The 12,124-nt window shown below is 35.3% G+C and overlaps 1 protein-coding gene across 2 annotated transcripts in view; it reads right to left on the bottom strand.

Moving 5' to 3' along the window:
- Window positions 1-12,124, bottom strand: part of LOC118186257 (cell adhesion molecule Dscam1-like) — a 1,080,749-nt gene that overhangs the window by 881,862 nt on the left and 186,763 nt on the right. The gene's annotated exons all lie outside the window — the stretch shown is intronic.

Below are 12,124 nucleotides of genomic sequence, written 5' to 3' on the forward strand. Positions count from 1 at the left end.
ATTCACAGTGTAGGGGAAGGTAACAACATAGTTTATGTCCCCTTCAGACTTTTGCTTTCTTTCTGCATATGTTCGTAATGAGAACACAAAAAATTGTGTCTCTTCGTCCTGTCTTTCATATCACAGAAAATTACTTTGTTTTTTAAAATAAATGATTGCAAAAACAAAAAAACTTAAAGCACATTATAGCTTAAGACTATTTAACGCGTATCAAAGTATCTGCAGTGACTGCACATTAAATAAATTTTCTCTGCATTTTGGCCGTCGAATATTTACTAGGAAAAAAACTCTCTCATTAATTGATTTATAAGCAGAAGTTCAAAAACAAAATTCACACATCTTAAATATTTAGAAAACATTTATGTGTGAAACAGGAAAACCTCTAAAAAGGAGTTTTTTAAGGTGGAAGGGAGAACGCATATTTCAGATAAAAACTCAGAACTTATCCTTAATTTAATACTATATATTAGCATTGTCTTACAGAATAATCGTAAAGATCAGTTTTTATATTATTATGGCTTAAATATTCTCCTCAAATCTGAAACGCCTCTTTTTAACATTAGTCAGTAAAATAATGAAAGTACTTACGAAACTTTGTGATAGCAGCACCACTCATATTTTTTACCGATTTTTAATAATACTATATTTTGAAATTATATGTATTGCAAGCAATGTGTTGCTGCTTGGCATAGCGTAAGATTAAATTTAATCAAAAACCTGAATGATTTAAACGAAACGTGTTGTCATTGGCCGAAATAAAATATTTTTATTTTCTACGTATTAGTGTGCAGTTATTCGACAAAGCATGAGGTATTTAAATTTTCTTAACAACTTAATATATCTGTTACTGAATACCAAACTTAGTAATCGGCTAGACAACTAACAACATCGTGTTTACATTATTATAAATACAAACATGGGATATTAATGCTATACCTAAACTGTCATATCCTTCTTTTTCTTGGGCGTGTAGCTTCTGGATATGTAATTACTTCCTACCGTAGACGTATCGTATGGTGTGCGTTGCATAAAACAGCCATTTTAACGGCACAAAATTTTATTAACACACAAATAAAAATAATAAGTACAAACGAGTAACACACAAGTATAACTTCGTACTGACATACAACACGTTTCCTTCGTTACTTCGCTACTACCTACTAACTACTCTTCTCTAGTAAGTCTCATGAGAGAGAGACGTTGCAGGCCGTTCGGCTAAACTGCGCATGCGTGGTCATCACGTCATGACACCTCCCCTCGAAAAGATTTGATTGCGTCTTTCAATGACCTGTCAAATCCACATATATAAACATTTCTTGAAACAAAATAAAATAACATTCATGAAATTTTCGAACTTAATTAACTAATTCTTACCATTTTAAATTAAAATTACTTCAACATAAATTCAGTAATCCTATTCATTTAAAAGTATGTAATATTCAATTAACATTTCAAACTTAAATCCTTCACATAATCATAATCATATAAGCAGTTATCATATAACCGAGACAATACAAATCAATCATTAACATTAAACATAATACTTTAGCAAACCCTAGCTAAATCTTTAAACACATTACCTAACGTTAAAACAAAAAATTTAGCATTTTAGCTAAAAAAAATCAAACTAAACAGTCAAAATGTCTTATAGTTCATAGTTCATAACATCAGTCATGCTTCCAGTGAGAGGCAGTCAATCGAGATAACGAATCTGCATTAATATGATCTTTTCCTTTCCGGTATGTAATCACTGCATGAAATCGCTGTAATGCTAAAGACCAGCGTTGTAAACGAGAACTTTGTGAAGAACATTCGGTGAGAAATCTGAGAGGGTTATGATCACTAACGATGACTATCTCAGAACTGAAGATATAAGCTTCAAACTTCTTCAGGGCAAAGATAACGGCAAACGCTTCCTTTTCAATAACAGCGTAATTTCTTTGTGGCTCGGTCAACTTTTTACTAGCGAAGGCTATTGGGTGTTCTACACTATTTTCATCTTGTTGAGCTAAACAAGCTCCTACAGCGTATGCCGATGCGTCTGCGTAAATGATGAAAGGCAAATTAAAATTTGGAGAGTAACATTTAGGGGCATTGCAAATGGCACGTTTTAGTTGAATAAACGCTTCATCGTGTTCCTTCAACCAAGCAATTTCGTTCGAAGCCCTTCTTTTTGTTAACGCCGTTAAAGGTTGTGCTATCGCAGAAAAATTGGGTACATAAGACCGGTAATACGATAATAGTCCTAAAATACTTCTTACATCTTTCTTAGTCCGGGGAACTTCTAAATTCTGTATGGCTTCAACTTTTTCTGGGTCAGGTTCGTGTGAACCGGAACCAACTACGTGTCCTAGAAATTTGATTTTATGCTTTGCAAAGTCACACTTATTGAAATTAACCGTGAAATTTGCCTTTTCTAGCGTACTTAAGACTTTGTTAAGATGTTCTAGATGTGTATTCCAGTCATCAGAAAATATAATCACGTCATCAATATAAGAATCGGCGTAGTCTTTATGTTTGGCGAGAAGTTTGTTCATAGTCCTCTGAAAAGTTGCGGCGGCATTCTTTAATCCAAAGGGTAAAACTATAAAGGCATATTGTCCTCGGTGGGTCACAAACGACGTCAAAGGTTGGCACTCGGGCTTCAGTCGTATCTGCCAGTACCCTTTAAGAAGATCAATCAGAGTGATGTATTTGGACTTTGATACCTGGTAAATTAGGTCTACAGTGTTTTTCATCGGGAAGGCATCGGTTTCCGTCTGTGAGTTCAGGTATCGATAGTCCACACATAATCTAACAGTTCCGTCTTTTTTGGATACACAAACGACCGGATGTGCATATTCACTCTCCGACTCAACAATTAGCCCTAGCTGCAATAGCTCACCTATTTGTCGATCAACTTCATTTCTTAGAACTTCAGGTATTCGATACGGTTTCTGCTTTCTTGGCATACTTCCAGGTTTCAGTCTGATGCTGTGTTCTCCCACATTGGCGATTTTCGGAATACCAGTTCTTAGGTTCTTATGCCTTCTTAAAATTTTCATAAGTTCTTTCTTCTTATGCGGTTCAAGGTGTGTAAAATCACATTCCTCATTAGAATAGTGTTCTTTTGCTTTCCGTGGAACAATTCTTGGAACGTTTTCAACTTCGCCGAAATCAATATCTGTATCATATATCACACCGACATTATTCACAGCGGTATTGAACTCTCGTATCTTGTTTGCGTGAACGTGCTTCGATGAATTGTCAGGCATTTGTACTATGTAACTATAATCAGTATGCTTTTTGATGATCGTAGCAGGTCCCGTCCATCTGGCATAAACTTTGTTTTGGCTATCAGGGATTAAAACTATAACCCTGTCACCTTCCTTGAATTCTTTATGACGAGTCTTTCGGTTACGGTAGAATGCATAAGCTTGTTGCTTTCCAACATCTGTAAGTCCTGCGTATTCAGCAGCTTTTTCCAATTTCGTCTTCAAATCATTCAGATAATCGGTAACTGAACTTAACTGTCCATGAGGAACAGGAGTTTCATTAGTCCATGACGATTTCAAAATAGACAACGGGCCATTAGGACGTCTTCCATAGAGCATTTGGTACGGACTAACACCAGTCGTAGCATTAGGAACTTCTCGGTAGGCCCAAAGTAAATACGGTAGATGTTTCTCCCAATCTTTCGAATGTTGTCTAACGGTATGATGTATCATTCCCTTTAAAACAGCATTAAATCTTTCTACCAGGCCATTTGAACTTGGATGATAAGGAGTCGAGAACCTTGGGGACGATCCGATCCTTTTCAAAAACTCTTGGGTCAACGAAGCAGTAAAATTAGTTCCTTGATCTGAAGCAACAGTTTGAGGAATTCCTGTGCGTGAAAAGATTTGCAACAATGCATCGCATGTTGCTTTGGCATTCAAATTCTTCAATGGCACCGCTTCGGGCCACCTTGTACATTGATCAACAGCACACAGAACATATTTGTAACCTCTACAGCTTGGCTCCACAGGTCCTAGGATATCCACATTAATTACCTGGAATGGTTCTTTAGGACGTGTTACTGGCGTAATCGGAACTTCATCAAAGGGACGCTTTTTCGCTTGAAGTTGACAAGAAGTACAAGCACTGCAGTATTCATTTACATCTTTCTTGATTTCAGGCCAATAGAACGAATATCTCAAACGTTCAGCTGTCTTCTTGGTTCGCAGGTGAGTTCCCCATAAGCTAGAATGAGCTATGTCCAAAATCTGTTTTCTTCTTTCTTTAGGAACGACTAACTGGTAAACTCTTTCTCCTAGAACTTTATCTTTATGATACAAAAAGTTGTCAATAACAGTAAAGTTATTACTTCCGTTCTTACCATTTTGCCAGCATGTTTTTAAAGATGGGTCATTCATTTGTTGCACTCGAAACAGTTCTGAATCCGAAACACATTGATCGGGTCCCGTGCTACCTTTGGAATCATCCTTACCTGTATCTTCATATACAAGAGCACAACATTCTATTATCTTCTTAACAGTTTCATTACATTTTTCATTAATTAGGTTTTCCCTATCATGGTTAAGTATTTCGTCAAAATTTTCAGTTTCATGAAAAGGCATTTCACCGAAACTATCAGTAGCAATGTTTACATTTTTACATTCAAAATTAAACTTTCTTTTATCATCTCCCTTTAACTCATTAAAAGCACTTAACGACAAGAGTAAATCATTACATAACTTATCCACCATTGCACATGTTATAAAAATAGGTGACATAAATTCATCATTTTTAGAATATATTACTAAAGGTAGGTTAATGAGAGGAGCTTTTAAAGCTTGCCCGAAAGCTGACGTGAGGATAACACTTCCATGTGGCGTACGGTATTTTTCTGGTACAATGTCGGTCTTAACAACGGTTAATTGTGTGCCTGTATCTGCTACTGCATTAATTAATTTACCATCACATATAAGTTTAACGGTTGGCAAGTCATCTATTAATTCTTTAACCTCTTGATTCGCAGTAAAATATTTAGAAGAAATCTTTGCAGTTACGGCGTTAGAATTATTCTTAATTTCTTCTTTAGCAACCCTTTCCTTATCTTCATGCAACAATATATTATGATACGTAGAATTACATTTTGAACATTTTAATTGAGAAGGGCAAATTTTTATTCTACAATTCCTTTCGAAACAAAGAAAGCACCGATTAGAAACCCTTAAACTTTTTTCCTTTCTTCCGGAGACATAACGCATTTTTCCGACGTATGATTTTCGCTTTCGCAAAATAAGCAAGGGAAAGTTCGAACAACTGCAATTTTGCTTACAGTAGGGGAATAGCTGGCGCCAAATTTGTTGGCGTTGAATGAATTCCGAGTGTGGAAGTTGTTTCGCTTTTCATTTGGTTGTGAATGCCTTCCAAGAAAATTAGCGTGACTCTTAGAATAAAATAAATTTAATGAAGTTCGTTCGCGACTTTCAATTTCCCGTTTTAGAAATTTCATGAGGTTGTCGACATTAAAAGTTTCCTCATCTGCGTTTTGACGAGCAAAATCAAGCGTTATATCCTGAGGTATGCATTTCATTAACAAAGGGTATAGTAACTTTCCATACGATTCGGTCTTGACCCCTATCGAATTTAATGACCTTACTTGTACGTTGCAGGTATCATATAATCTCCTCAAAGAATTAATGTCATTAGAACTTCGGACAGGCCGTAAATTTAAAAGTTTATGCATGTAAGAATTAATAAGGAGATCCTTTCGACCATACCTATCTTTGAGAATTTTAAAAGCTTCGTCGTAGTTTTCTGGAGATAAAGAAAAGCCTTCTATTGTTTTTAAAGCTGCACCGCCTAACAGGCTAAGCAAGTAATTAAACTTATCTACTTTAGATAGTTTTACGTTTTGATTTATTGCCGTATCAAAAGAATTGTAAAATGTCTGCCACATTTCAGAATTTCCATAAAATTTATCAATCATAATCTTCGGCAATTTAACATTGTAATCAGAACTTTTATCGACACCAGAAATAGATAAATTGTTACTATCATTAGAAGAACCATTAGAAACTAGCGAATTATTGCTATTTCTTTTTTCTTTCAATAATTTTGTGCCTCTAAAGCTCCATTTCGAAATTTTCCCTTCGTATTCCAAGGCACTTTCGATTTCGGTTTCAATGTCATTAACATCAGTCAAAGTTTTAATTTTTTCGTCTAACGCTCTCAAAGAAATAGCTTTTACTTTTAAACTTTCCAGTGATTCTTCAAGGTCTTCAAGGTTACCGGCTGCAATTAATGATTCAATAGCATTTGTTACTTTAGTAACGGCTGAACGAACAACTTTTCGTTCTTTCTTAGATTTCGTTAACTCTTCAGCCATTTTTGTAACCTTGAATTCCACTTTACCACAAAATAAATTGAACAAATTTCTTACCTTTCTGAAGACTCACTTACGCATTTATCCGTGAACTTTGCAGAATGACATATCCTCCTGTTCTGACACCACTGTCATATCCTTCTTTTTCTTGGGCGTGTAGCTTCTGGATATGTAATTACTTACTACCGTAGACGTATCGTATGGTGTGCGTTGCATAAAACAGCCATTTTAACGGCACAAAATTTTATTAACACACAAATAAAAATAATAAGTACAAACGAGTAACACACAAGTATAACTTCGTACTGACATACAACACGTTTCCTTCGTTACTTCGCTACTACCTACTAACTACTCTTCTCTAGTAAGTCTCATGAGAGAGAGACGTTGCAGGCCGTTCGGCTAAACTGCGCATGCGTGGTCATCACGTCATGACATAAACATTGTCTGAAAGCGAGGTTTAGGGGATAGAGCTTCGTTGAGGCATAATTTCATACGCACCTTTTATTTGCGTGACTTCTGATCTCTTCTCTCTAAGATTTAACATGGACTTTCTCTAAGGAAAAAAACTCTAATTTATTGAACTTAGGAGCTGAATGATCCTTACGATAATCATAATTGGAAATCTGAAGTGAAATATTTGGGAAAAAAGTACGTATATTACCCGAGCGTATACAGTGAAAGACTGCGATTAAATTTCTTAAGTTCTTTCACCGAATCATACATCAAATAAAGAAATAAAAGATGTTCTCGGGAATCGACCACGTAGTCGATTGGAAACCATTACCAAGCAAGCACTACAGTTTTTTTTAAATTGTGAGTGCAACACAAAATGGCAGTATATTCTTTAATAATATTTCTTCTACCGGAAAGTTATGTCCGTTTTATGACAACAATTTTCGACACGTAAGCACATGTTTATTTTCCGTATGTCCGGCTCTCTATTTTTATCGCTTAATGTATACATACTGAAGTAGAAAGTTAACGGAAACAAAGTTGATTCACGTTAGTGTTAAGTGGGAAGCGATAGTGTAACCATGGTTACAATATGGTTCGAATCATTTGAAACAGGTGATTTCGAACTTTCTGGATAAGACACGTTCTGGGCGATCATCTTTGATAGGCGAAGGTGTTATTACGACCATGTTGGAGACAGATCCTTTTGTGATAACATCGGAGATCGCAGAAAGGCTTAATTCAGCTCAGCAAACCATTTCGAACCATATTCGGAAGATAGGATTGGTGTGGAAATATTCAAGATGGCTGCCACATGAGTTGAGTCAGAAGAATTTGGATGATCGAGTCGTCATATGCACATCTCTGCTTGCTCCGAACAAAATGAAGCCATTCTTGAACCGGATGATAACTGGGAATGAAAAGTGGATCATCTACGGAAACATCGTAAGGGAAAGGGCATATTGTGAACCCAGAAAACCTAGCTCTCCCACCTCTAATCTAAATTTGACCCTGAATAAGGAGAATGTTGTACATATAGTGGGGCATTCGAGGACTAGTAAGTTATGAGCTTTTAAAACCGAACAGAAAGCTCAATTCGGAGAAGTATTGTCAGCAATTAGACAATTTAAAGACAACAGTCCAAGAATTGAGGCCGGCTATTTTCAACAGGAACGACATCGTGCTGCATCATGATCATGCCAGGCTACATGCTGTTTTAGGGACTGGTCAAAAAATTGCAGGACTAGGCTGGGAAATTCTGTGATATACACCATATTCCCCGGACGTAGCACCTTCTGACTATCATTTTGTTTTGTCCTTACAAAATTTTTTGAAGAGCAAAAAATTCAAAAATGAAGTAGATATCAAACAAGCACCAGCTCAATTTTTCGCATCAAAAGTTACATCATTTTTCAAAAATGGGATATACAAGTTGCCCTCACGCTGGCAAGAAGTCATTAATAATAATGGCAATTATATTATTTTAATAATGTTTATTGACTGTAAGAAAAATTTGTATTTTGTTTTACTCCAAAAACGGACAGAACTTTCCGGTAGACCGTATATTTTGAAACTTTTCGATGGCAACAACATTACTAATAATGTATCTTGTTACCCATGGAGTGGATTTCTACTAACTTTGAGTTTCAATTACCATAATCAAAAGTATTACACGTTTTTCTGTGAGGTGAATTATCACAAGCAGAATAACTAACCACCAAATAAATGGATACATGATTAAAAGAATTTAAGTTTATTCTACTTCTACACTTTTGAGTGATTAAATTAAAATACACATAATAAAATTAGCAAAGGACCTGGACATGGTTTCAAAGCAAAGCTCTCTTCTATGAAAGATATGAATTCAACAGTTTAAACCTAACCTATGGATTATACTGCATTCAAAGACGAAATTTTTTATTCGCACCCTAAGATCACCAAGAAGTCGTATCCCATTTATAGTACATAAATATATAGATATGTTACTGTGAAATATCGAAATTGGAGAATGTCGACATTCACCGGTGAATGTCACCACATACCAAATACGTCAGTGAAAGACCGAATATTTGGTTATATTCTTGTACACTCAGATCATTACCGGTGTATGTCGACAATCATAGATATACTGTAGTGGAGGTCGAAAAGAGAAGATTTCAACAAGGAAGTCTCTGTCGCCAAATCCTTTCCTCTGTTGCAATTGAAGTTATGTAGCATGTATTTGTTATACTCAGGAACACTGCTTGCCAGTCGTATGCTAAATTTGATGGTACGCGCAACGTTTTCTTATTTTTTTTAATCCTATACCCTAATTTATGTTGAATGGATACTGCAGTGAATCGTGAACTTTCCCTTGAAAGGTTAAATGCATTAATTGCGAGTAAACGAGAAGGCAATTGTTTTTTTATTTTTCAAACACAGTTTTCAAACGCATCTCTCGTCACCTAGATTGATTACTCCTTATGAAGCTATGTTTGGCATTAAACCAAGAAGAGGCATAGCATCGTCTTTTCTGCATGACGAACAAATCGCAAATATTGAAACCGAAGAACAACTCTTAAGAAATTTCTAATACTTTTGAAACCGAAGAACAGCTTGAAGAAACTGTTAATACTTTCGAAGAAAAATTGAGCAGTGGCCAAACCGATAACCATACTCCAAGGGAAAATATTGAGGAGGACTTGCAACGTACCACGTATTCGTATCAAACCTTGACTGAGTAATACGATTTAATTTCTATAAAATGATCGCCGCGAAAGAAAATTGTTTACTGCAAGCAGCAAAAATGTTACCAACCTAAAAAAAAAATATTCTTCCTGCTCAAATTAGTGATACCGTACGAATAAAAGTCCTTGATGTCGACCGTGGTCGTACAGACTGCCGAAATGCGTTGGCTGTTGTTGTTATAATAGAAGACTCCGACTTTTATAAATTAGCAAATAAAAATGGCACCTTCAAGTAGCTTTATACCCTTCATCAGTTCGTACATTTTAAAGAAATGTTACTTTCCATAGACGAGATTTCTTCTCAAGAAATGTCTCTGAAAGAAGCAGCCGCAGCTAATTCGAGAAGTAGAGGGCAAGGCTATACAAGCTGTTACTGCAAAAGGAAGTGTTCTACAACTAAATGCAGTTGTAAAAGCAAGGGACTCTTGTGCAATTCAAAATTTCATAAAAGTTTTTGTTGTTGCAATAAATAAGATTTCAATCACATAATTAAGGAAGTTCTTTTTGGTGTATTATTTTCCTTTCTTATTTAGAATGTACTGCTTAAGTTCAAAAGTTTATTTACATGTGCTGTTACTTAAGCTTTTTCTTATTTTGACATATACGGTATAAATGCAAAAGTAAAAAAAAAAGTTCTTTATTGGTTAAATTTGAAACTAAATGTTTGACATTTATCCAAGCACAACTGCTGTCACTATCAAGAAGGCAAGTAATATCGAGTAGTCCTTCTCAGGTTAGAATCCTAAAGCTACATTTCACGCAGTGAAAACGCCTCTATACAGAGTTACGAACAACTCTCCTCACCGGGATTGGTTACTCCTGTTAGCAAGACAGGAGAAAACGTTACGTCACCCTTGTGAAGTTGTACCACGCCTGAAATGCGCTAAACAAAATGCGAATCTCCAACGTATTCAACATTCACCATTAGTCACAAATGTCGACATTTGCCTGTGTAAGTCAGAAATAAGGATATTTGGCAAATATTTTGGACATGAACCAAGCGACTATGTGAATGTTTATATTCGCCGGTGACTGTCGATATTTTCCAAATCTCGATCTTTCACAGTAACATGTACACATAAGTACATAAAGAAACTTAATAAGAGACAAAAATAAAAAGCAAATTTTGTAAACCCGTCCTGCGCTATAGTTACAGGAATGACGTAAAATAAACTTATTTCATCTAAAGTAAAAGTAAATTGGAGTCAAAGCAAGGCGATTCCTCAATAGTATTAATAATTGCATCCTTGTAAAGGGGGTCCGTTGTAAAGAATAAAATCAAAACATTTCAAAATAAAACTGATCATAGTAGTACAAACTCGAAAACTAAATTTAAATTGCAAAAAGGAAAAATCTATACTATATATAAATAAAAATATAATCTCCTTTTATTGAAACTTTAAGTCAGAATTCATTAGAGAAAAATGAATTAAAGCTTCATTAAAGTTTATTAATATGCTTTAAAACGGTGTTTCGTTCTCCCGGTAAATTTGATATCAAAACCCGTAAAAAGAAACAAATTTATATTACATAAAAACTCATATAAAACCGAACAAAAGTGAATAAAGGAAATGTACATGCCATCCAGGAATTTCAAGAATTCAAAGTTACTGGAAATTTGAAAATTTCTCGGCGAACGGCGAAAAAATATGTAAGACAGGAGAAAACTTCAATCCTCAGTTTATTTTAAAGCAGAGTTTCTTAAACTGCCCATGGGGCTTCCGGGACCTGCAGCAATGGGTCGCCAAAAATGTTAGCAGTTCTGATATTTCTTTAACTTATAATAATTTTACAGTTATCAAATATTTTTACACAATCTGAAAGTAGGCAAAGAGAAGACAATACAAGCAAATAAAAAAATGAAAACGTTTCAACGCATTCTTTTTATAACATAAACGCTCATTTTACTTGCTTTGCACGTAACGCTGTCATTTCGTGTATTACTTATTTAAAATGTTCACATTGTTCTATGTCTTAAAATTAGAAATTAAATTTGATGACCTGAAACTGCAATTATATAGTACAGTACAAGCGAAAAAACTGACAGTTTCACTATGCGTGTGTCAGATTTGCGCAATGCTTATGGGAGTCTCACAAAATTTTCGTAAATGTTACGGGGCCCTGGGATCGGGAAAAAAATCTCAGTCATAAAAGAGGGTCATGACTAAAAAAAGGTTTAAGAAGCCTTGGTTTTGGGAGTTCAGTATTGGGAGTTCAGAGTATTCAGAGATTACCATGCAAGTTTACATATTTGAGACTGTTGCATTGGCTTGTGTTCAACGTTCTTAGTAGTTTGAAGTGGTAATTAGCAACTGTGCTGTGTCACACGGAGAAAAGCTGTACGAGGACTTCTGTGTGAAAATTTCCAGAACCTGTATATCAGGTGATTTGCACAACACATGTTCGTAGTACACGTCTTTGAACAATTGCATTTTCTTCTGTACCCAACTTCTTCGATGTTTAGGCAATTTTGTTTACATGTGCATGTATATGAAATATTCATTCATATATTTTATGGGTTTTCAAGCAAGAATAAAATCCTTGGTTTCTTGATAGAGATTTCCTCTACATGTTTCTTTCCTAAATTCCA

The sequence above is a fragment of the Stegodyphus dumicola genome, chromosome 12 (genome assembly GCF_044657685.1).
Source record: "Stegodyphus dumicola isolate Sdum_Otavi_A_Nest chromosome 12, ASM4465768v1".
In the NCBI taxonomy this organism is placed as follows: domain Eukaryota; kingdom Metazoa; phylum Arthropoda; class Arachnida; order Araneae; family Eresidae; genus Stegodyphus; species Stegodyphus dumicola.